At 45.7% G+C, this 21,535-nt stretch overlaps 1 long non-coding RNA gene across 1 annotated transcript in view; it reads left to right on the top strand.

The window, feature by feature from the left end:
• The window catches only part of LOC117516953, a 58,916-nt gene extending 41,256 nt beyond the window's left edge, over window positions 1-17,660 (top strand). Inside the window, exon 2 of the long non-coding RNA XR_004562596.1 lies at window positions 17,010-17,660. This is a non-coding gene — a long non-coding RNA (uncharacterized LOC117516953). The remainder of the gene's footprint in view (window positions 1-17,009) is intronic.
• The last annotated feature ends 3,875 nt before the right edge of the window (window positions 17,661-21,535 follow it).

Genomic DNA, 21,535 nt, shown 5'->3' on the forward strand with positions numbered 1-21,535 from the left:
TTTGTCTTTTCTTTTTTTTTTTTTGCGGTGTCATGTGAAAATACAGTGAAACGTTGTCATTCTGTTTGATGCACATTCACGACACAAAGGAGGAGAAACCTGGTGGTAAAAAAACTCACTAACTCATCTCCCTCATGTGCAGTTTAACTTCAATCTGTTGTCTGTCTCACACATCCTTTTCTTTTTCTCTTATTTTACATTTTATTTTCTTGCACACTTCATTTGCACATTTTTTACTGTGAATTATTCGGTGTTTAGGATATATTTCTACATGCTGTACACTGTAAAATATAAGTTGACTAAAAAACATATGCAAACTTGCTGCCTTAAAAAAATTAATTTATGTTGGCTTAAATGAATCAGATTTGATTAACTAAATTATTGTGAGTGTGCAGTACTGAAATAATTTAAATAATTGGATAATAGTAACTTGTTCAATTTGATTTAGCAGTATTCAAATAAACTTAAAAACCTAGATTATAGTAACTTGTTTATTTTGAGTTTGCAGTATTGAAATAAATTAGATTACCATTGTTGTGAAGGTGTAGGAACACGGACCCACAACAGGGGGCGTTAAATGAACGGGCAATGGATAAGCCAAACAGTAACAATTTAATGTTGTAGTGCACAACGAAATACAGACAATCACAGTTTAGGTACCACCGAATTACAGATTTGAGTGACGTGTGGATAGGAGACATCCGTCCTGAGCCGAGCCGGATCCCACACGGCCTTCACCGTCAACGGATCTGAAGAACACCGGAGCCGCCAAGTCCTGGGTCCCCAGGTGGTCACCGTCTCCAGCTGTCAGACCTGGTACTGCTGGCAGAGAACAGAAAAACTATTGATGAGTGTGAGTTCGCACACTCAGTAATCCCACAGTCTGTATTCTTTTGGGAGGGAGCACCTCCACCTCAAATCACACACTCGTGCAGCTCCTGTCTAACCACTTATCTGGATGGAGTGTGGAGCGAAGCCGTCGCTGATCACACCTAACGCCAATCCAACGGATAAGGAACACCACAGGTATACGGCTGCAAAAAGAGTCCAGACTATAATGCAGTTTCACGTTCAGCAGAGAAATTACCTCTTCTGATAGCTGATTTCTCGGCGGGGAGGTGGAGTTGCAGTCCGGCCTTTATGGTGGTGGTGATGTGATGTGGATGAGTGACAGCTGGTGCTGATAACGAGTGACAGCTGTCACTCCCGGTTGCTATGACGCCCTCTCATGCTTGAAGCCCGCACTTCAAGCAGGGCGCCATCTGGTGGTGGTGGGCCAGCAGTACCTCCTCTTCAGCGGCCCACACAACAACCATAACGTATTTACTGTGAGCATCCAGTACTCAAGTGATAGCTTAATTCTCTTTAGTTTTGCTCATTCATCATATTTAGGTTAACTTAATTTTCTTGACGCAACAGCAGAAGCTACAGCTAACCGCTAACTTTTAGCATTGTCTCTGGTACACTGTCAGCTACTGACAAGCCAGTTTTGCGTTTAAGCACCTCCAACGCTTCTGAGTAAAAACAAAGGTGATCACAAACCCACACAAACAATAAATCAGAGCTTCTGTCTATAAGCACCCTGCCCACTGCTGTGAGGAAGAGTCATTTACTTTCAACATGGAACAGTAATGACATGTCACAGAAGACATTAAAAGCAAAGCAGTTTTGACTTGATTTATAAAGAAAACTAATTCCGGACAGTTTATCAACAGTGAGTGAAAAACAGGTTGAAGAGAGCACTGGTAGTCCAAAAACGGGCTCACCATGGACGTGCGGGCGGGAATATGCAAAGTAAATGAGGCAGATCTGCGCATGTCTGAAAGAATGCCCCAAATGGAATGGAAGACGGCATTCAACACCCCGTTAGGTCATTTTGAGTACCTGGTCATGCCGTTCGGCCTCACTAACGCCCCCGCGACGTTCCAAGCTTTGGTAAATGACGTCTTGCGGGACTTCCTGCATCAGTTCGTCTTCGTATATCTGGACGATATACTCATCTTTTCCCCGGACCCTGAGACCCATGTCCAGCATGTACGTCAGGTCCTACAGCGGTTGTTGGAGAACCGGCTGTTTGTGAAGGGCGAGAAGTGTGAGTTCCACCGCACTTCTTTGTCCTTCCTGGGGTTCATCATCTCCTCCAACTCCGTCGCCCCTGATCCGGCTAAGGTTGCGGCGGTGAGAGAGTGGCCCCAATCAACAAGCCGCAGGAAACTACAGCAGTTCCTCGGCTTTGCAAATTTTTACAGGAGGTTCATTAAAGGTTACAGTCAGGTAGTTAGCCCCCTGACTGCCCTGACCTCCACCAAGGTCCCCTTCACCTGGTCGGATCGGTGCGAAGCCGCGTTCCAGGAGTTGAAACGCCGGTTCTCGACTGCACCAGTTCTGGTGCAGCCTGATCCTGATCGCCAGTACATAGTAGAAGTGGATGCCTCTGACTCAGGGATAGGAGCCGTGCTGTCTCAGAGCGTGGAGGTTGATAAAGTTCTCCATCCTTGTGCCTGTCATTCCCGCAGGTTGACCCCAGCTGAACGGAACTATGACGTCGGCAATTGGGAACTTCTTGCGGTGAAGGAGGCTCTTGAAGAGTGGAGACACCTGCTGGAGGGGGCATCGTTGCCCTTCACGGTTTTCACGGACCATCGGAACCTGGAGTACATCCGGACCGCCAAGCGGCTGAACCCCAGGCAAGCCCGCTGGTCTGTGTTCTTCGGGCGCTTTGACTTCCAGATCACGTATCGCCCCGGGACCAAGAACCAAAAATCAGATGCATTGTCCCGGGTGAACGAAGAAGAAGCCAAAGCGGGGCTGTCGAACCCCACCGAGACCATCATCCCCGAGTCCACTGTCGTGGCCACCCTTACCTGGGACGTGGAGAAGACCGTCCGGGAGGCCCTGACAAGGAGCCCGGACCCGGGGACTGGCCCCAAGAACAGACTGTACGTCCCACCAGAGGCTAGAGCTGCCGTATTGGACTTCTGTCACGGGTCCAAGCTCTCCTGTCATCCCGGAGTGCGTAGGACCGTGGCAGTAGTCCAGCAGCGCTTCTGGTGGGCGTCCCTGGAAACCGACGTCCGGGACTACATCCAGGCCTGTACCATCTGCGCCAGGGGCAAGGCAGACCATCGGAGGACGACGGGCCTCCTCCAACCCCTGCCAGTGCCTCATCGCCCCTGGTCTCACATCGGCCTGGATTTCATCACAGGCCTCCCGCCGTCCCAGGGCAACACCGTGATTCTCACGATAGTGGACCGGTTCTCCAAGGCGGCCCACTTCGTGGCCCTCCCGAAGCTCCCGACGGCCCAGGAGATGGCAGACCTCCTGGTTCACCACGTCATGCGGCTGCATGGGATACCATCGGACATTGTATCAGATCGTGGTCCCCAGTTCTCTTCACAGGTGTGGAAGAGTTTCTGCAAGGAGCTGGGGGCCACCGTGAGTCTCTCGTCCGGGTACCACCCCCAGACCAACGGCCAGGCAGAGCGGGCCAACCAGGAGTTGGAGCAGGCCCTTCGGTGTGTCACCTCCGCACATCCGGCGGCCTGGAGTCACCATCTGGCCTGGATCGAGTATGCCCACAACAGCCAAGTTTCGTCTGCTACCGGCCTCTCCCCTTTTGAGGCATGTTTGGGGTTCCAGCCCCCATTGTTCCCGCTGGTGGAGGGAGAGGTCGGTGTGCCCTCGGTCCAGGCCCACCTCAGGAGGTGCCGCCGGGTGTGGCGGACCGGACGAGGGCTAAAACCCATGCGGACCGCCGACGTTCCCCGGCCCCCACATACCAGCCCGGGCAGGGGGTGTGGCTTTCAACAAAGGACATCCCCCTCTGTGTGGACTCTCCCAAGTTAAAGGACAGATACATCGGACCATTCACGATCCTCAAGATCATCAACCCGGCCGCAGTGAAGCTCCAACTCCCAGCTTCACTGCGGATCCACCCTGTATTCCACGTGTCCCGTATCAAGCCACACCACACCTCACCCCTCTGTGCACCTGGACCTACGCCGCCTCCTGCCCGGCTCATCGACGGGGAGCCTGCTTGGACAGTCCGCAGGCTCCTGGACGTCCGTCGTAAGGGCCGGGGGTTCCAATATCTGGTGGACTGGGAGGGGTATGGACCTGAGGAACGCTCCTGGGTGAAGAGGAGCTTCATCCTGGACCCGGCCCTCCTGGCCGATTTCTACAGAAGACACCCGGACAAGCCAGGTCGGGCGCCAGGAGGCGCCCGTTGAGGGGGGGGTCCTGTTATGTGGGCCGCTGAAGAGGAGGTACTGCTGGCCCACTACCACCAGAGGGCGCCCTGCTTGGAGTGCGGGCTCCAAGCATGAGAGGGCGCCAGACCCAGAGGAAATGACAGCTGTCACTCATCACACCAGCTGTCACTCATCTACACCACTACTTAAGCCGGACTGCAACTCCACCTCCCCGCCGAGAAATCGACTACCAAGAGCTAATTTCTCTGCTGACTGACACGTTGTGTACTAATCTAGATCTCATTTGCAGCCATTGTCCTGTGGTCGTTGCCTTATCTGGGATTTTGGCGTTTGGCGTGACTACGACGACTGCGCCTCACTCTCCAAACAGATAAGTGGTTAATCAAGAGCTGCACGAGTGTGTGATTTGGAGGTGGAGGTTCCCCCTCCTAACTGTGTACAGACCGTGGACCACTGAGTGTGCGGACTTACACTCATTCATCTTGTCTCTGCTTTCTGCCAGCAGTACCAGGGTCGACAGCCGAAGACAGAGGTCACCTGGGGATACGGGACTTGGCGGCTCCGGTGTTCTTCAGACCGTTGGTGGTGGAGGCCGTGTGGGACGCGGCTTCTCTCTCGTCGGGGTCTTCTATCTTCGAGCCTGCCCACACGTCACCTGGTGTTAATTGGCTTTACAAATTTTGTGTGTTTAGTTGTGTGTTGTCACAACATTAAATTGTTACCTTTTGGCTTACTCATTGTCCGTTTATTTGCGCCCCCTGTTGTGGGTCCGTGCTACGACACCTTCCCAACACTTAGGGTTTGTAAGAGTAGAATGGGAGGCAGAGCCTTCAGCTTTCAGTCTCCTCTCCTGTGGAACCAGCTCCCAATTCACATCAGGGAGACAGACACCCTCTCTACTTTTAAGATTAGGCTTAAAACTTTCCTTTTTGCTAAAGCTTATAGTTAGGGCTGGATCAGTTGACCCTGAACCATCCCTTAGTTATGCTGCTATAGACTTAGACTGCTGGGGGGTTCCCATGATGCACTGAGTGTTTCTTTCTCTTTTTGCTCTGTATGCACCACTCTGCATTTAATCATTAGTGATTGATCTCTGCTCCCCTCCACAGCATGTCTTTTTCCTGGTTCTCTCCCTCAGCCCCAACCAGTCCCAGCAGAAGACTGCCCCTCCCTGAGCCTGGTTCTGCTGGAGGTTTCTTCCTGTTAAAAGGGAGTTTTCCTTCCCACTGTCGCCAAGTGCTTGCTCACAGGGTGTCGTTTTGACCGTTGGGGTTTTTCTGTAATTATTGTATGGCCTTGCCTTACAATATAAAGCACCTTGGGGCGACTGTTTGTTGTGATTTGGCGCTATATAAATAAAATTGATTTGATTTGATTTGATTTAAAAACACTGATTTGATGGTTAGAATCTTTGCAAGTGTTCAGATGATTTATCTTTAACAGTATTTACAAGCACTGATTACTTTTACTGTAGACATCGTACCAAACCGGTTAACGCTGCAACTTAGTTTGGAAAAAGAAGTCTGCGTGAAGACTGATTCATACCGCGTGACATTATTCAGGGCTTCTTGTTGATCTACTTTATCTGAACACCTAACATGTTTGATGATCCTGTTGGTAGGACCGTATAAAGTAAAACTCTGGAATTGTGCAGGTGACATTTTTCCTCGCATTCACTTCAAAAACATTCAAATAATATTGCCGCAGTATCGGTCTGTGTATGGGCCATAAGAATTTATTACACCGATGGAACTTGAGAGCACTTTTCCCTGACTGGGGGACATTTTTGTCTCGCAGGTACAGACCCAAACATGCCGTGACATGAAGCCTTTTTTGTCTTTTCTTTTTTTTTTTTTTTTTTTTGCGGTGTCATGTGAAAATACAGTGAAACGTTGTCATTCTGTTTGATGCACATTCACGACACAAAGGAGGAGAAACCTGGTGGTAAAAAAACTCACTAACTCATCTCCCTCATGTGCAGTTTAACTTCAATCTGTTGTCTGTCTCACACATCCTTTTCTTTTTCTCTTATTTTACATTTTATTTTCTTGCACACTTCATTTGCACATTTTTTACTGTGAATTATTCGGTGTTTAGGATATATTTCTACATGCTGTACACTGTAAAATATAAGTTGACTAAAAAACATATGCAAACTTGCTGCCTTAAAAAAATTAATTTATGTTGGCTTAAATGAATCAGATTTGATTAACTAAATTATTGTGAGTGTGCAGTACTGAAATAATTTAAATAATTGGATAATAGTAACTTGTTCAATTTGATTTAGCAGTATTCAAATAAACTTAAAAACCTAGATTATAGTAACTTGTTTATTTTGAGTTTGCAGTATTGAAATAAATTAGATTACCATTGTTGTGAAGGTGTAGGAACACGGACCCACAACAGGGGGCGTTAAATGAACGGGCAATGGATAAGCCAAACAGTAACAATTTAATGTTGTAGTGCACAACGAAATACAGACAATCACAGTTTAGGTACCACCGAATTACAGATTTGAGTGACGTGTGGATAGGAGACATCCGTCCTGAGCCGAGCCGGATCCCACACGGCCTTCACCGTCAACGGATCTGAAGAACACCGGAGCCGCCAAGTCCTGGGTCCCCAGGTGGTCACCGTCTCCAGCTGTCAGACCTGGTACTGCTGGCAGAGAACAGAAAAACTATTGATGAGTGTGAGTTCGCACACTCAGTAATCCCACAGTCTGTATTCTTTTGGGAGGGAGCACCTCCACCTCAAATCACACACTCGTGCAGCTCCTGTCTAACCACTTATCTGGATGGAGTGTGGAGCGAAGCCGTCGCTGATCACACCTAATGCCAATCCAACGGATAAGGAACACCACAGGTATACGGCTGCAAAAAGAGTCCAGACTATAATGCAGTTTCACGTTCAGCAGAGAAATTACCTCTTCTGATAGCTGATTTCTCGGCGGGGAGGTGGAGTTGCAGTCCGGCCTTTATGGTGGTGGTGATGTGATGTGGATGAGTGACAGCTGGTGCTGATAACGAGTGACAGCTGTCACTCCCGGTTGCTATGACGCCCTCTCATGCTTGAAGCCCGCACTTCAAGCAGGGCGCCATCTGGTGGTGGTGGGCCAGCAGTACCTCCTCTTCAGCGGCCCACACAACAACCATAACGTATTTACTGTGAGCATCCAGTACTCAAGTGATAGCTTAATTCTCTTTAGTTTTGCTCATTCATCATATTTAGGTTAACTTAATTTTCTTGACGCAACAGCAGAAGCTACAGCTAACCGCTAACTTTTAGCATTGTCTCTGGTACACTGTCAGCTACTGACAAGCCAGTTTTGCGTTTAAGCACCTCCAACGCTTCTGAGTAAAAACAAAGGTGATCACAAACCCACACAAACAATAAATCAGAGCTTCTGTCTATAAGCACCCTGCCCACTGCTGTGAGGAAGAGTCATTTACTTTCAACATGGAACAGTAATGACATGTCACAGAAGACATTAAAAGCAAAGCAGTTTTGACTTGATTTATAAAGAAAACTAATTCCGGACAGTTTATCAACAGTGAGTGAAAAACAGGTTGAAGAGAGCACTGGTAGTCCAAAAACGGGCTCACCATGGACGTGCGGGCGGGAATATGCAAAGTAAATGAGGCAGATCTGCGCATGTCTGAAAGAATGCCCCAAAGGACACTGGGTATGAAAAATACATTTTTCTAATTTGTCTTAAATTGGATATATCAAGTGAAGCATGTCTTCTGATCTCAAAGTACTACAATTCCAGGAAATCACATAGTAGGATTTTTAAAGAATTTATTTGTAAATTATGGTGGAAAACAAGTATTTGGTCACCCACAAACAAGCAAGATTTCTGGCTCTCACAGACCTGTTACCTCTTCTTTAAGAAGCTCTTCTGTCCTCCACCTGTTATCTGTATTAATGGCACCTGTTTGAGCTCTTTATCTGTATAAAAGACACCTGTCCACAGCCTCAAACAATCAGACTCCAAACTCAACCATGGCCAAGACCAAAGAGCTGTTGAAGGACACCAAGGAAGAACATTGTAGATCTGCACTAGGCTGGGAAGAGTGAATCTACAAAAGCCAAGCATGTTGGTGTGAATAAATCAACTGTGGGAGCAATTGTAAGAAAATGGAAGACACACAAGACCATTGATAATCTCCCTCAATCTGGGGCTCCACACAAGATGTCATCCCATGGGCTCAAAATGATCATGAGAACAGTGAACAAAAATCCCAGAACTACACGGAGGGACCTGATGAATGACCTGCAGAGAGCTGGGATCAAAGTAACAAAGGCTACACACTATACAGAGAGGGACTCAAATTCTGCAGTACCAGGTGTGTCCCCCTGCTTAAGCCGGTACGTGTCCAGGCCCGTCTGAACGCTTCGATAAGACACTTTTATATTTCACAATGGAGAAAAATCATGATAAAGTGTAAGCACGTTAATTTGTATGTTCATAAATCTTTGGATAATATCAATCCCTGCTGTTGGATTTCAAGGTCTGTAACGTGTGTGTATTTTGGAAACAAGCAGGGAGCCCTGAACACACTCGTCTCCTAATAAGCTTTCAGGGAGAAAATGAGAAGTTTCACCAATAGGAATAAGTTGGAAAATATATACACACAAATGTATATGTGTAACACATAACCTGATGTCCAAATAGACTATTATTTGTCAAGGAAATTTGTAAAGGAAATAGGGTTGGATGCAAAAACTGGGAGAATTTGAAAAAGAAATATAAGGTTAACAGAACTCGATGCAGCCCATAACATACATACAGGTGCTGGTCATATAATTAGAATATCAAGAAAAATTTGATTTATTTCAGTAATTCCATTCAAAAAGTGAAACTTGTATAATGTATACATTCATTCCACACAGACTGATATAGTCCAAGTGTTTATTTATTTTATTTACTAATTAATTAGTTAATTACTAACTAATTAATTACTAACCAATCAATTAATGATTAATCAAACAATATTAATTATTACTATTACTGATTAATTATTATTAGTATTATTAATTGAGGCAAGGACACTTCACCGACCTGAAGAGGGCAAAGCATCTTTTTCCGGTGGAGAACCATGGCCTCGGAATTGGAGGTGCTGATTTTCATCCCGGATGCTTCACACTCGGCTGTAAACCGCCCCAGTGCACGCTGAAGGTCCTGATTTGATGAAGCCAACAGAACCACATCGTCCACAAACAGCAGAGACGAGATTCTGTGGTTCCCAAACCAGACCCCCTCTATACCCTGGCTGCGCCTAGAAATTCTGTCCATAAAGATAATGAACAGAACCGGTGACAAAGGGCAGCCCTGGTGGAGGCCAACGTGCACTGGAAACAGGTTTGACTTACTACCGGAAATGCGAACCAAGCTCTTGCTGCGGTCATACAGGGACCGGATAGCTCTTAGCAAAGGACCCCGGACCCCGTACCCCCGGAGCACGCCCCACAGGGTGCTCCGAGGAACACGGTCGAACGCCTTCTCCAGATCCACAAAGCACATGTGGACTGGTTGGGCGAACTCCCATGAACCCTCAAGCACCTGATGGCGTGTAGAGCTGGTCCAGTGTGCCGTGACCAGGACGAAAACCACACTGCTCCTCCTGAATCCGAGGTTTGACTATCGGTCGAATTCTCCTCTCCAGTACTCTGGAATAGACCTTACCGGGGAGGCTGAGGAGTGTGATCCCAATGTAGTTGGAACACACCCTCCGGTCCCCCTTCCTAAACAGAGGGACCACCACCCCGGTCTGCCAATCCAGAGACACTGTCCCCGACAGCCACGCAATGTTGCAGAGGCGTGTCAGCCAAGACAGTCCCACAACATCCAGAGACTTAAGGTACTCAGGATGGATTTCATCCACCCCAGGAGCCTTGCCACTGAGGAGCTTTCTAACCACTTCGGTGACTTTGGCCTGGGTAATGGATGAGTCTGCCTCTGAGTCCCCAGTCTCTACTTCCTCTTCGGAAGATGTGGCGGTGGGATTGAGGAGATCCTCGAAGTATTCCTTCCACCACCTGACAACATCCCCAGTCATAGTCAACAGCTCCCCACCCGCACCGTAGACAGTGCTGGTGGAGAGCTGCCTCCGCCTCCTGAGGCATCGGACGGTTTGCCAGAATTTCTTCGAGGCCGACCGATAGTCCTCCTCCATGGCCTCCCCAAACTCCTCCCAGACCCGAGTTTTTGCCTCTGCGACCACACGGGCTGGGCATGCTTGGCCTGCCGGTACCTGTCAGCTGCCTCCGGGGTCCCACCTACCAACAAAGACAAGTAGGACTCCTTCTGCTTGAAGGCATCCCTTACTTCTGGCGTCCACCAGCAGGTTTGGGGATTGCCGCCGTGACAGGCACCAGAGACCTTGTGACCACAGCTACGAGTGGCCGCATCGACAATGGAGGTGGAGACCATGGTCCACTCGGACTCCATGTCTCCAACCTCCCCCGGGATCTGGGAGAAGCTCTCCCAGAGGTGGGAGTTGAAGGCCTCACTGACAGAGGGTTCCACCAGTCGTTCCCAGCAGACCCTCATGATATGTTTGGGCCTGCCAGGTCTGACCGGCTTCCTCCCCTCCCAGCGGATCCAACTCACCACCAGGTGGTGATCGGTCAAAAGCTCAGCCCCTCTCTTCACTCGGGTGTCCGAGACACGTGGCCGAAGGTCAGATGATACGACTACAAAGTCGATCATTGACCTCCTTCTCAGGGTGTCCAGGTGCCATGTGCACTTATGGACACCCTTGTGCTCGAACATGGTGTTCGTGATGGACAAACTATGACTAGCACAGAAGTCCAGCAACTGAACACCACTTGGGTTCAGATTGGGGAGGCCGTGCTTCCCAATCACCCCCCTCCAAGTCTCACTGTGTAGTCCCCAGTCGGAGCGCTATCAGTACCCCTCCCAGGGACTCCAAGAAGGTCGGATACTCTGCACTGCTGCTTAGCCCGTAGGCCGAGACAACAGTGAGAGACCTGTCCCCGACCCGAAGGCGTAGGGATGCGACCCTCTCGTTCACCGGAGTGAACTCCAGCACATGGTGACTGAGCTGGGGAGCAATAAGCAATGTGACCCCAGCTCTCCGCCTCTCCCCGTGGGCAACGCCAGAAAAGTGGAGCGTCCAGCCCCTCTCCAGGAGTTGGGTACCAGAGCCCAAGCTGTGCGTGGAGGTGAGCCTGACTATCTCTAGTCGGTATCTCTCAACCTCCCGCACAAGCTCAGGCTCCTTCCCCCCCAGCGAGGTGACATTCCACATCCCAACAGCCAGGGGCTGTGAGCGCGGACTGGGCCGCCGGGCCACCCGCCCTCGACCGCCACCCAATCCTCTCTGCACCCGACCCCCATGGCCCCCTCTGCAGGTGGTGAACCCACAGGAGGCCTGGCCCACGTCGCTCTTTTGGGCTGAGCCCGGCCGGGCCCCGTGAGCTAAGGCCCGACCACCAGGCGCTCACGCACAAGCCCCAACCCCAGGCCTGGCTCCAGAGTGTGACCCCAGCTCTGGCATACCGGGCGACGTCTCGGTCCTTGATTTTTTTACTGGTCATGGGAGCTTCTGAATATAATAATTTCCTTAGTTCTTAATACATTGAAATTGAGGAAGCTATCATTATACCATCTAACAGATTCAGGGAGGACATAGCCGCGATTGGATTGGTGGTGCTGAAGGACAGACAATAACACTGTGTCTTCTGAGAACTTTACAAGACCTATAGTCTGGCGGCTAAGGGACAAATTTTAGGGGAATCATGCACTTTTATACAAAAGCGCCAAAACTTTATCATCGGGAGACATTGAATCCATAAACGTCTACACTCTAAAAACTTGGGTTTAAGAGAATAACCATTTTCAGCCTTCTACAGCATATAATTCATGACAAACTCTTATCCAAATGTCTATTTAAGTTTATAATATAAACTTGAAGGTTATGAAAAATGTATTAAGGCTAAGTAGGGATGCTTCGAATGTACTTCAGTGTGCTTACACTTAGAAAAAGCGTTAATCTAGGGAAAGTGACTAAATATTGTATAACTCATTGTGAATATCAATATACCTATGCAATATAGCTGTTTGCGAGCATAGGGCAAAGGAAAGATGCTACTCATGCACTCTAATATATTTACACTCTAAAATAACAGTGTTTGAACAGAAAGAAATGCTTTTTTTTTTATTAATTACAAGAAATCAATTTTGTTTTTATGGCCATAACCATTTAGTTTACAATTTAAAACACTCAGTTTACTTTATGCTATATCTTCCATAACATAAAATCATGACTCTATATTTAATTTACTTAAAGTGACTGAAAGCTGTTTACATGCATAGAAAAAGAAAGTATGCTACAAATTCACTTAAACATAGTTTACACTCTTAAAAAATAATGGTAAATTAATGTTACAATTTAAGAACACTGTAGTTCTATAACAGTTACTTCTATAACTTAGATTCTGCATGACTATTTATGTTCAAATCCAGTAACACAAAAACTGTAGCACACTACTAGAAAGAGTAAACATTTAAACATCTTCACCACCATCATTATGTTGTTTTGTTGCAGTTTTTATAGATATTATTATTGTTATTATTGTTATTATTATTATTGTTGTTGTTGTTATCATTATTATTTTATTTTATTGGTATTAAGACGATTATCACCATATTTTCTAACTGAAAACATTGTAAATACCTGGTTGGCAAACTTCCTAGATATGCACAAATGTGTCATGAATATTTTTAATGAACTACACTCTACAGCTTTCATGCTAGGAAGATCACAGTGACCTAATTTTATGTCTCAGAGGCCTGTTAAAGATCCCTACAGTAGGCCTGAAATGAGTCCTGTAACTCTTTCCATTTTGAAACATACCACCCTGCTAATGTATAAGGATGTACAACAACGTATGACGCCGCATGACGGACGATACATGATCACATAAGCTCAGTATAGCTTTGCACTAGTTGCAGTAGCCATTCTCTACAGCTTAACAATGTCCAATCTTGATCACTGGCCCCCTACATAATAACCATATGATCGTATTGTCATATGAATAGCAAAATATACACTGTATTATAACCATGCAAACACCCTTTAAAAAAAGCAGGATACAGGGCTAAAATCAAATGTCTCCCGCTTTGACGTGATTTAATATAACCTAAAGAGTCCCTGGACAAAGTTTGGTGCTTTTATAAAAAAGTGCACGATTCTATCCCTTAACTGCTGGACTATACAGCTGTCTGTATAAAGGATAAAAAAAAAAACAGGGGAGAAAGTTCACAGCCCTGAGGAACACCTGTATTTGAAGATATTACAGAGAACATGTGTCCATTCATAAAAACCTGCTGCAGTGTGCCTGATAAAAAACTTAAATTCATCAGTAAAATCTGATCAGGTATGATAAAATAGGAAACTAGCCTATGCATCCTATTAAAAGCAGAGCTAAAAATCAACAAATAAAAGTCTTGAATGGGATTTGGGCTGTTTGAGATGTTATGTGCTCTATCTTGAATGAGGAGCTCAGCATCCTCCACATCCTCACCTGCTTAATAACTAAACTGCAGTGGATTCAGTTTGTCTAAAGTTAGTGACAAAGTTTCATCCTTCAAAATTTTTCAAGCACCCAAAATGTTTTCTCATATTTCCTTGCTCGCAAAGTTTTAAAGTGTTCAAAGCTAACGTACACGACCCCTTCAAACCCAGAAGGAACTGATTTTAGTTGCCGGGCAAAACATGAAAATCTTGTGGCTGCTTCCAGCAGTTTTCTCTTGGATGGTGTGTATCTCTGCACTGCCCACTACAGTGTGGGATGTTGGAAGCCACACATGGTTTCAGAGACTTGTGGGGTTTGATTGGTTTCGATGCCAGTGCAGGAGGGGACGTTTAAGGGATGCAGGATGCCCCTTGAAGCACCATGGATGGAGCCTGCGGCTGTGTCAGCAGCACCAGGTGTACAAGTGCTGCTGACACTCTGGGTGGGACGGAGGTGTCCGCAGCAGACTTGCGCTGAAGAGGCCAGTGTCACCGACTGAACGGTCCCCCCTAAAAATCAGTCTGCCCTGCCTTCACTGCGCATGTGTCTGACCTCGGAAGAGGATGAAGTAAAAGGGACTTCTACCAAAGAGGGAAATAAAATAAAATAGATAATTCAGTTTAAATTCTAAGTATTTATTTCTCTGTTATTGTTTCAATTAAGTGTTTATTGTTCTATTATTGCATTATTCTTGTTACTCTCGTACTATCATTTTTTAATTAAATTACAAGTTGTACACTCTTGCCAGGATTTGCACCTGGAATCTTCCACCCAAAGGATGGCTGTGTTGCTGTTACACCACAAGAGTTGTGTTTTTTGTTGTTGTTGTTTATTCTGCCTCAAAAAAAAAAAAGGTGGAACCGCACCTTGATTCATACTTTTTCACAAAGTTGGCTGCAGTCTTGTCATGCTCCTGAAGAGAACTGCAGCAATAACAATCTTCTGAGGAAAATTTGCTAATATACCATCACAAACAGAGAGTATTCGTACAAATGGCAGACAGCATTCTGAGACAGGAGTACAGGAAGTGGCTGATTTTACGAGAAACAATTAACTTATCAAAAACTGCACTTCCATAGCCTAATGCAAGATTGAATTGGCTACAAAATGAGCTAAGGGTGAAAAAATTTGGAGTTATCCTTAGTGAAAAGATGGCAGAAAAAGTGTTAACACACACACAAAAAACAAATCACCATAAGCTGCCTGGAGGCATGAAGAGCTGTTCGGATGAAAACCTGGACAAATTTCTGACGTGATTTTTCACTGGAGTGAGGAAGTTTTTGTGTGTGTGTGTTTTTTTTTTTTTTTGGAAGCACGTAAAGTCACGGCAGTGCGGTCAGTGCATGGCCTCACGGACTACATCATCAGAATTATTTTTGGTCTCCTATTTAAAGTTCATGTTGGACTGTTAAAGTCAAAGCAGCAGTGGAACACCAAAATGTAAGTCCCTTTTCTATTGTTTATAAATTAATATAATATCAAATGACAAGGTTCTATTTTAGCAGTTATATTAAACAAATAATGAATGTTTTCACATTCTTTCAGTGGAACAAATATTTAATTCACCTCATTGAATGGAACATTCCATCCTTCACCTCATGAAATATTCATACCATTGAACCCATAAACATTCATTATTTCTATATAGTTAGGAACAGGCCGATGTTGAGATGTTGGACAACACTGATCTAACGTCGGTTCAATGCTGCCTGATTTTCATAATTACAGACTAAAGTTGGGATGATGTCACTGTGGGTCTCAGTCGTGTGATAAAGAGTCACGTTGGCACAATGTTTATCAACGTTGTTTTCCTTAATGGGCTCCTGATCATTTGAAATATAGTATACAAATAATTAATGTTTATGAGTTCAATGGTACGAATATTTCATGAGATGAAAGATCGAATAAACCATTCAACAACCTCATGAAATATTCGTACCATTGAAAGAATGTAAAAACATTCATTATTTGTTTTATGTAACTGCAAAAATAGATCCTTGTCATTTGATATTTTATTTAGAGAACAACTCTGTTGTGTCTGATGACTTGTGGTCGTTAATGCTGGATTTTACGGTCGCAAATTGAGTAAAACGGATATTTGCTACTGTAATCCAGCATTAACGTGCGCAAATCATCAGACACAAGGAGGTGATTCCCATTGTAATCCAGTTCCATTGTTTGCACAGTTTATTTTTCTGTAATTCAACCTGGTCAACGACGAGATGCCTCTCCTCCTGGCCACTTTCCAAATCATTGTCAAAGGGTGTGGTTGGCTCGTCAAAGCTTACCGTAGCAACAGCCTCTTCATGCCAAAGTGGAAATTGTGTGAGCACATCCACAGATTTTGCCATCTCGTCAACTGCATTGAGTAATCCACATCAATCATCATCAGTCCGGCACTTTCTCTCACTCTTATCTGACAGCGCCATTATTGACATCTGCATAGCAGCACGCATAGTCAGGTTGCGGAGTAATACATCAAATGTGAAATGGTCAAATATTTTGCCACTGTCAAGGCGATATTTTATGATCTGAAATCTCATATGATTAACCAATTAGATTTCCGGAAAAATGTAATTGAATTAGAATAATTTATAAACAACAGAAAACGGACTTATGTTTTGGTGTTACACTGATGCTTAACAGTCCAACACAAAGTTTACATAGGAGCCCAAAATTGTGACGATATAGTCCATGGTGCTGTGCACTGACTTCTTGTACTTCCATAAAAAAAAAAATAAAAAAAAAGACTTTGTGTATTTCCTCAGTTCAGCAAAAAAATCACGTCAGATTTTCAGCTTTTCATCCTAACAGCTCTTCATGCCTCCAGACGGCTTACAACGGAGTGGATTTGTTTTGTTTTATTTTTCATGTTCAAGAAATTAGCACCATCAATAGGTCCTTGAAATCATCATCCGTCAGCAAAATAAACACCGTCATGTTTATTAACCCTAACCCTAAACATCGCTCCTGATAGTGCAAGCGTACGCGGTGGTTGGGGTGTGCAATCGCAAATTTCAAAGTGCACAAAACTGCACGCTAAAAAAGAACTATTGCACGGTCAATGAAACACAACAGCAAACGGTATGAATAATCCATGTCACATGACATACAAGCCACCAATCAAATGACAGCAAATTATACGTATGACTATGAACGGAAATATGAAGGCTGTGTGTGTGTGTGTGTGTGTGTGTGTGTGTGTGTATGTGTGTCTTAATCACTTTAAACTGATGGAAAGTTTTCTTTCAGGAAAGTGAAGAGGGGAGATCATCTTGCTGTTGAATGTAGTAATGGCAGATATTACCACCATGGTATATTCATCGGAGATGGAGACGTCATTGATTATGGGGCAGAAAACAAGAAGCTCATCTCAGGACAAGGAATGATTCGTAAAATGCCACTGATTAAATTTGCTGGAGGTGAGATGGTGTACAGAGTAAAATACAACAAGGCTCTTGAAAAGAATCCAGAGGATGTGGTGAAAACAGCTGTCCAGCTGTATGAAGACCAAAGATGTTGGAGAGTGTACGATCTTCTTAACAAGAATTGTGAACATTTTGCCACTTTCTGTAAGACAGGGAGAGCTTTCTCTCTTCAAGTAGTGCAGAAGATCAAGGCTTTGTTTGCAGCTGCAGCTGCTTCGTCTGCAGCTTCGAGGATGTCAGGAATATAGTTTCAGCATGTTATTGTTCATAAATTGTGTCTTTGATTTTGCAGAAATGATGGAACGAAATATTTGGATAAAAAAGTGTGAAGAATATGTGAATATTCTGAAAATGTGGCATGATTTATGCTAATTCAAAATGTATTGGTCGAGAGATCAAAGAACATAATGAAATGACTAAAATAATGACGTATGTGCAGCTTTTTCTGAACCATAAATACACACCAAATGTATTATTACTGTTGTGTACTATCGTTATTACAGCTCATTACTGAAGCTATACTGACTTCCTAAGTGTATCACCTGGTGTCTTTTCAGAAACAAAATACGTATGAATGCCATTAAATGTCAATCATAAATTATAATAATATTATATCATTATTCTTATTAAGAGCCAAGGACTTCCAAACATTCAGAAGTTCTGCTCAGGTATGAAATAGAAATATTCATATATGAGTACATGAAAATGAGATTTACAGCTAAATTTTCTGATCTATTTAACATGAAATGTCCACCACAAGTTCAATTTTTAAAAATGCGCTTTGGATCTAGACAGCAGGCTGACCACGAGGTGAGATGTTACATCACACGAGCTCAGTGTGAAGCGATGTTACAGAACAATTCGATTCTGTGGGACTTTCATTGCGGTGATGACTGTAGCTGGTATTGGTCACGGTAAAGCTCTGGTCATTTCTCAACTTTGGCTTACTGTGGATAAAGTCAACAAAAAAGCAAATGGGGAGAAACAAACTCTGTTGTTCTTTATAATTCAAACCAGCAGAAGTCCATTTCTCTTGTAAACTCTGTGGCAGCTATTCAATGATGGGATTTACATGCAGATAGGAACGCTATTTTGAACCCAAGATGGCACCATGAGTCACGTGACTGATCTTTTTCGACCCGTCATGTCACCACTCTCTCAATTTAGGCACACTAGTATTCCCATTTCCTCTACTACAACCCCAATTCCAATGAAGTTGGGATGTTGTGTAAAATGTAAATAAAAACAGAATACAATGATTTGCAAATCCTCTTCAACCTATATTCAATTGAATACACCACAAAGACAAGATATTTAATAAAAAAGAGAAGAGTTCATTGCGCTTCTGTATAGCACAAACAAATCTGGTGCTACCAGATAGGACTAATTTGTAAAGAGAAAAATAACTGGTGCAACACAGAAATAAGTGCCGGAAAGTTTAATAAGGTGCTGAAAACAAAAATATATACAGCAGGACTAACGTTTCAATGTGAGAGTCACATCTTCCTCAGAGTCCCAAGATATTTAATGTTCAAACTGATAGGCTTTTGTTATGTGTCGGACGCAGCTCGGAGAACCGACCAGCGTTTGAAGGACCCAGTATGAAATAAGCAGAGCACGGTACAAAGGCTAACTGAATTTAATACATAACAGTGATGTGATACAAAACAACAAAAGAGTGTGCGGTCTGGCGTGGTGGTGATACGGTGCGCTCCCAGCAGCGCTAACGGTCCGGAGCCAGAAGCCGTTCGGACCCAAGGACCCCGCCGACACCCCCCAGGTGGCCGCAACAAACCGAGTCTGTGAAAGAAGGAACCATTATGTGAGTCCACACTCTACACACAGAGAGACCACTCAAAGGTGTACATAAACAGCAAACACTTCCTGGCTTAATTACTAATCAGCTTCCCAACCTGCAGGCATGGAACATCCAGTTCACAAAACTCCACTGCAGTGGGAGCCGATACATGACTAACGTACAGCTCAATATAATAAGGTGTGAGGGACACCACATTTACTGACTGTATAAACGTTAGTCACAAAATCTAACATACCTCAGGAAGTGTGCTGACGAGCGTGAGACCTCACCCCCTCCTCTTTCACAGACCGTGCATCAAACCCTGGACGTTCTCTGCATCCACTGATGATGAGATGGCTCCCGAGACGACGATCTCACCCGTCTGGTCACAAGGTCGAGTCTCTGGCAAATACACACTGTACACTCCAGTCTTAAATGCCACCATGTTCCAATCCATATAGATGCACCACAGCTGTGAGTCCTGACGAGCCGCAGGTGATCAGGGTGAGGTCCTGATAACCTCAGCAACACAGCCACTCAGTCCCAAATGCAAGCCACCTGGAAGGAAAACCAAAAGACAGAAACAAAAAGGCAGCCAGGCCCCCCCAGCCATACAACAATACCCCACCCTCACGGGAAGCCTCCCGGCGACCACACAAACCTGGCCCAGGAGAAACACCCCCCTCCAGGGACCATGGCTGGAAACCGCATCTGCATTCGTCTTCCAACAGAATGGTTGATGTCCTCTCCTCTGGCTGCATCCTTGCCTTTGTTTCAGTCAGTCACTTAGCACAGGTGTGGCCAGGAGTTCTTAAACCTGTGCGGTCAGCCTTTATCCAACCATGTTCGGTCTTTAGTCATAAAACAAAAAAGACAAACACAAACAACCAAAACACCCCCCCCTCCCCAGGGGACCATCCCATCAAACCCCGGGAAGAGGAGAAAAGAAAAACCCCAAACTTAAGCTTACAAATAAAAGTGCTAAAACACCCCCCCCCCCCCCCCCCAAACGACATGTAGGGACCAACACCCCCCAGAGGACTTCCCGCCAGCTCCAGGAGTAATAACCACAGCCGAGGTCCCTCTGGGATCCAACGTCACCCACGGGGACTCCCAGCGCCTCCCAGAGGACCACTCGTCAACCCCAGGAGACGCCTCCCCTCATGACCAACGGACCCAGCCCCGGCCGTCTATGGCTAGATGGACCCACAGCCCTTTCCCCCCCAGAGGACACCACAGTCAAACCCTGAGGGCGGAAACTGGGGGGAAAAACAAGAAGAGAGAAAAAAAAACATACAAACAAAACAACCCCACCCCCTTGGCGCAGTGGAAACTGGAAGCACGTCCAGTGTCACCAACCGTGACTATACCCCAGAAGCCAACCGGGAGGAGTGGAACAGCAGTTATGGCAAATGGCACAAAACGGCGCCACTCCTCCGACTTCTACACCAGCCACTAGCTGCGGGTATATCCCACTGCCCCAAACCTCAGCCACGCCGATGGCAGACGGCCAAAGGCGTGCTGAAACCAGAGGTGGAACAGGGAATCAAAAAACACCCCCCCCCCCCCCCAGGTGCAGAGGTTACCCGGGAAACGCCCAGTATAACCAAACTGCACCACTCCAGCAACGCCGACACTACGGCTCACCCGGCTGGAGCCAGAGGAGAAGAGAGGGAAGAAAAAGAAAATACCCCAACCCCCCCCCCCCTCCCGGGTGCAGAGGCTACCTGGGAAATGCCCAGCACAACCAAACTGCACCCCTCCAGCAACGCCGACACTACGGCTCACCCGGCTGGAGTCAGAGGAGAAGAGAGGGCATAACAAAAACAAACAAAAAAAAAGAAAAAAAAACCCAAGTACCACCCCATCACCCCCCAGGGGACCGTCCCATCAAACCCTGGGGAGGTGAAACAAAAAGAAATAAAAAGAAAGACTAACAGACCAACATACAGTTGTTTGGGTCCTTTTTTTCTTTTTTTTTCTTCTTAGACAGGCTGCAGGGTCACAACCCCAGACACAAACAGTGGAAAAAAAATAAATAAATCCCACACAAAAACCAACTCAAAAAACACCCACACGAAATGAACTAACACAAAACAAATCAGTGACGTATACCGTTAAGCTCAAACAAATCGAACACACCTGTTCTAACTTAAGAGCTTAACGGTAATGTGACTAAGTCACCAAAAGAGGGAGCCAAAGTGCTAAAAATGAAAAAAACCCCTTTGGTGACAGAAAACAAACGAGCTGCATCTCCGTGCGCAGCTGTGTGCAACACACAACCAAAATGTGCTCAACTAAATAACGCCGGAGCTGATACAACAGACGCAGTAGTTATCTTTATCCGGGGAAACGGGGCTACAACTGTAACACAGGAAGCTCAGCGACCCGTGCCACAGAGCTCCGCCGTGCGCGTGCACCCATTACAGACACACTCTTGCAGCTCCGGTTTAAACCTCTTATCAGGTCGGAGCGTGACGCGAAGCCATCGCCAGTCACACTCCACCACGACCCACGGATAAGGCACAAACACAGGAACACGGCTGCAAGAG

Source organism: Thalassophryne amazonica, chromosome 9 (assembly GCF_902500255.1).
Source record: "Thalassophryne amazonica chromosome 9, fThaAma1.1, whole genome shotgun sequence".
NCBI classification, from domain to species: domain Eukaryota; kingdom Metazoa; phylum Chordata; class Actinopteri; order Batrachoidiformes; family Batrachoididae; genus Thalassophryne; species Thalassophryne amazonica.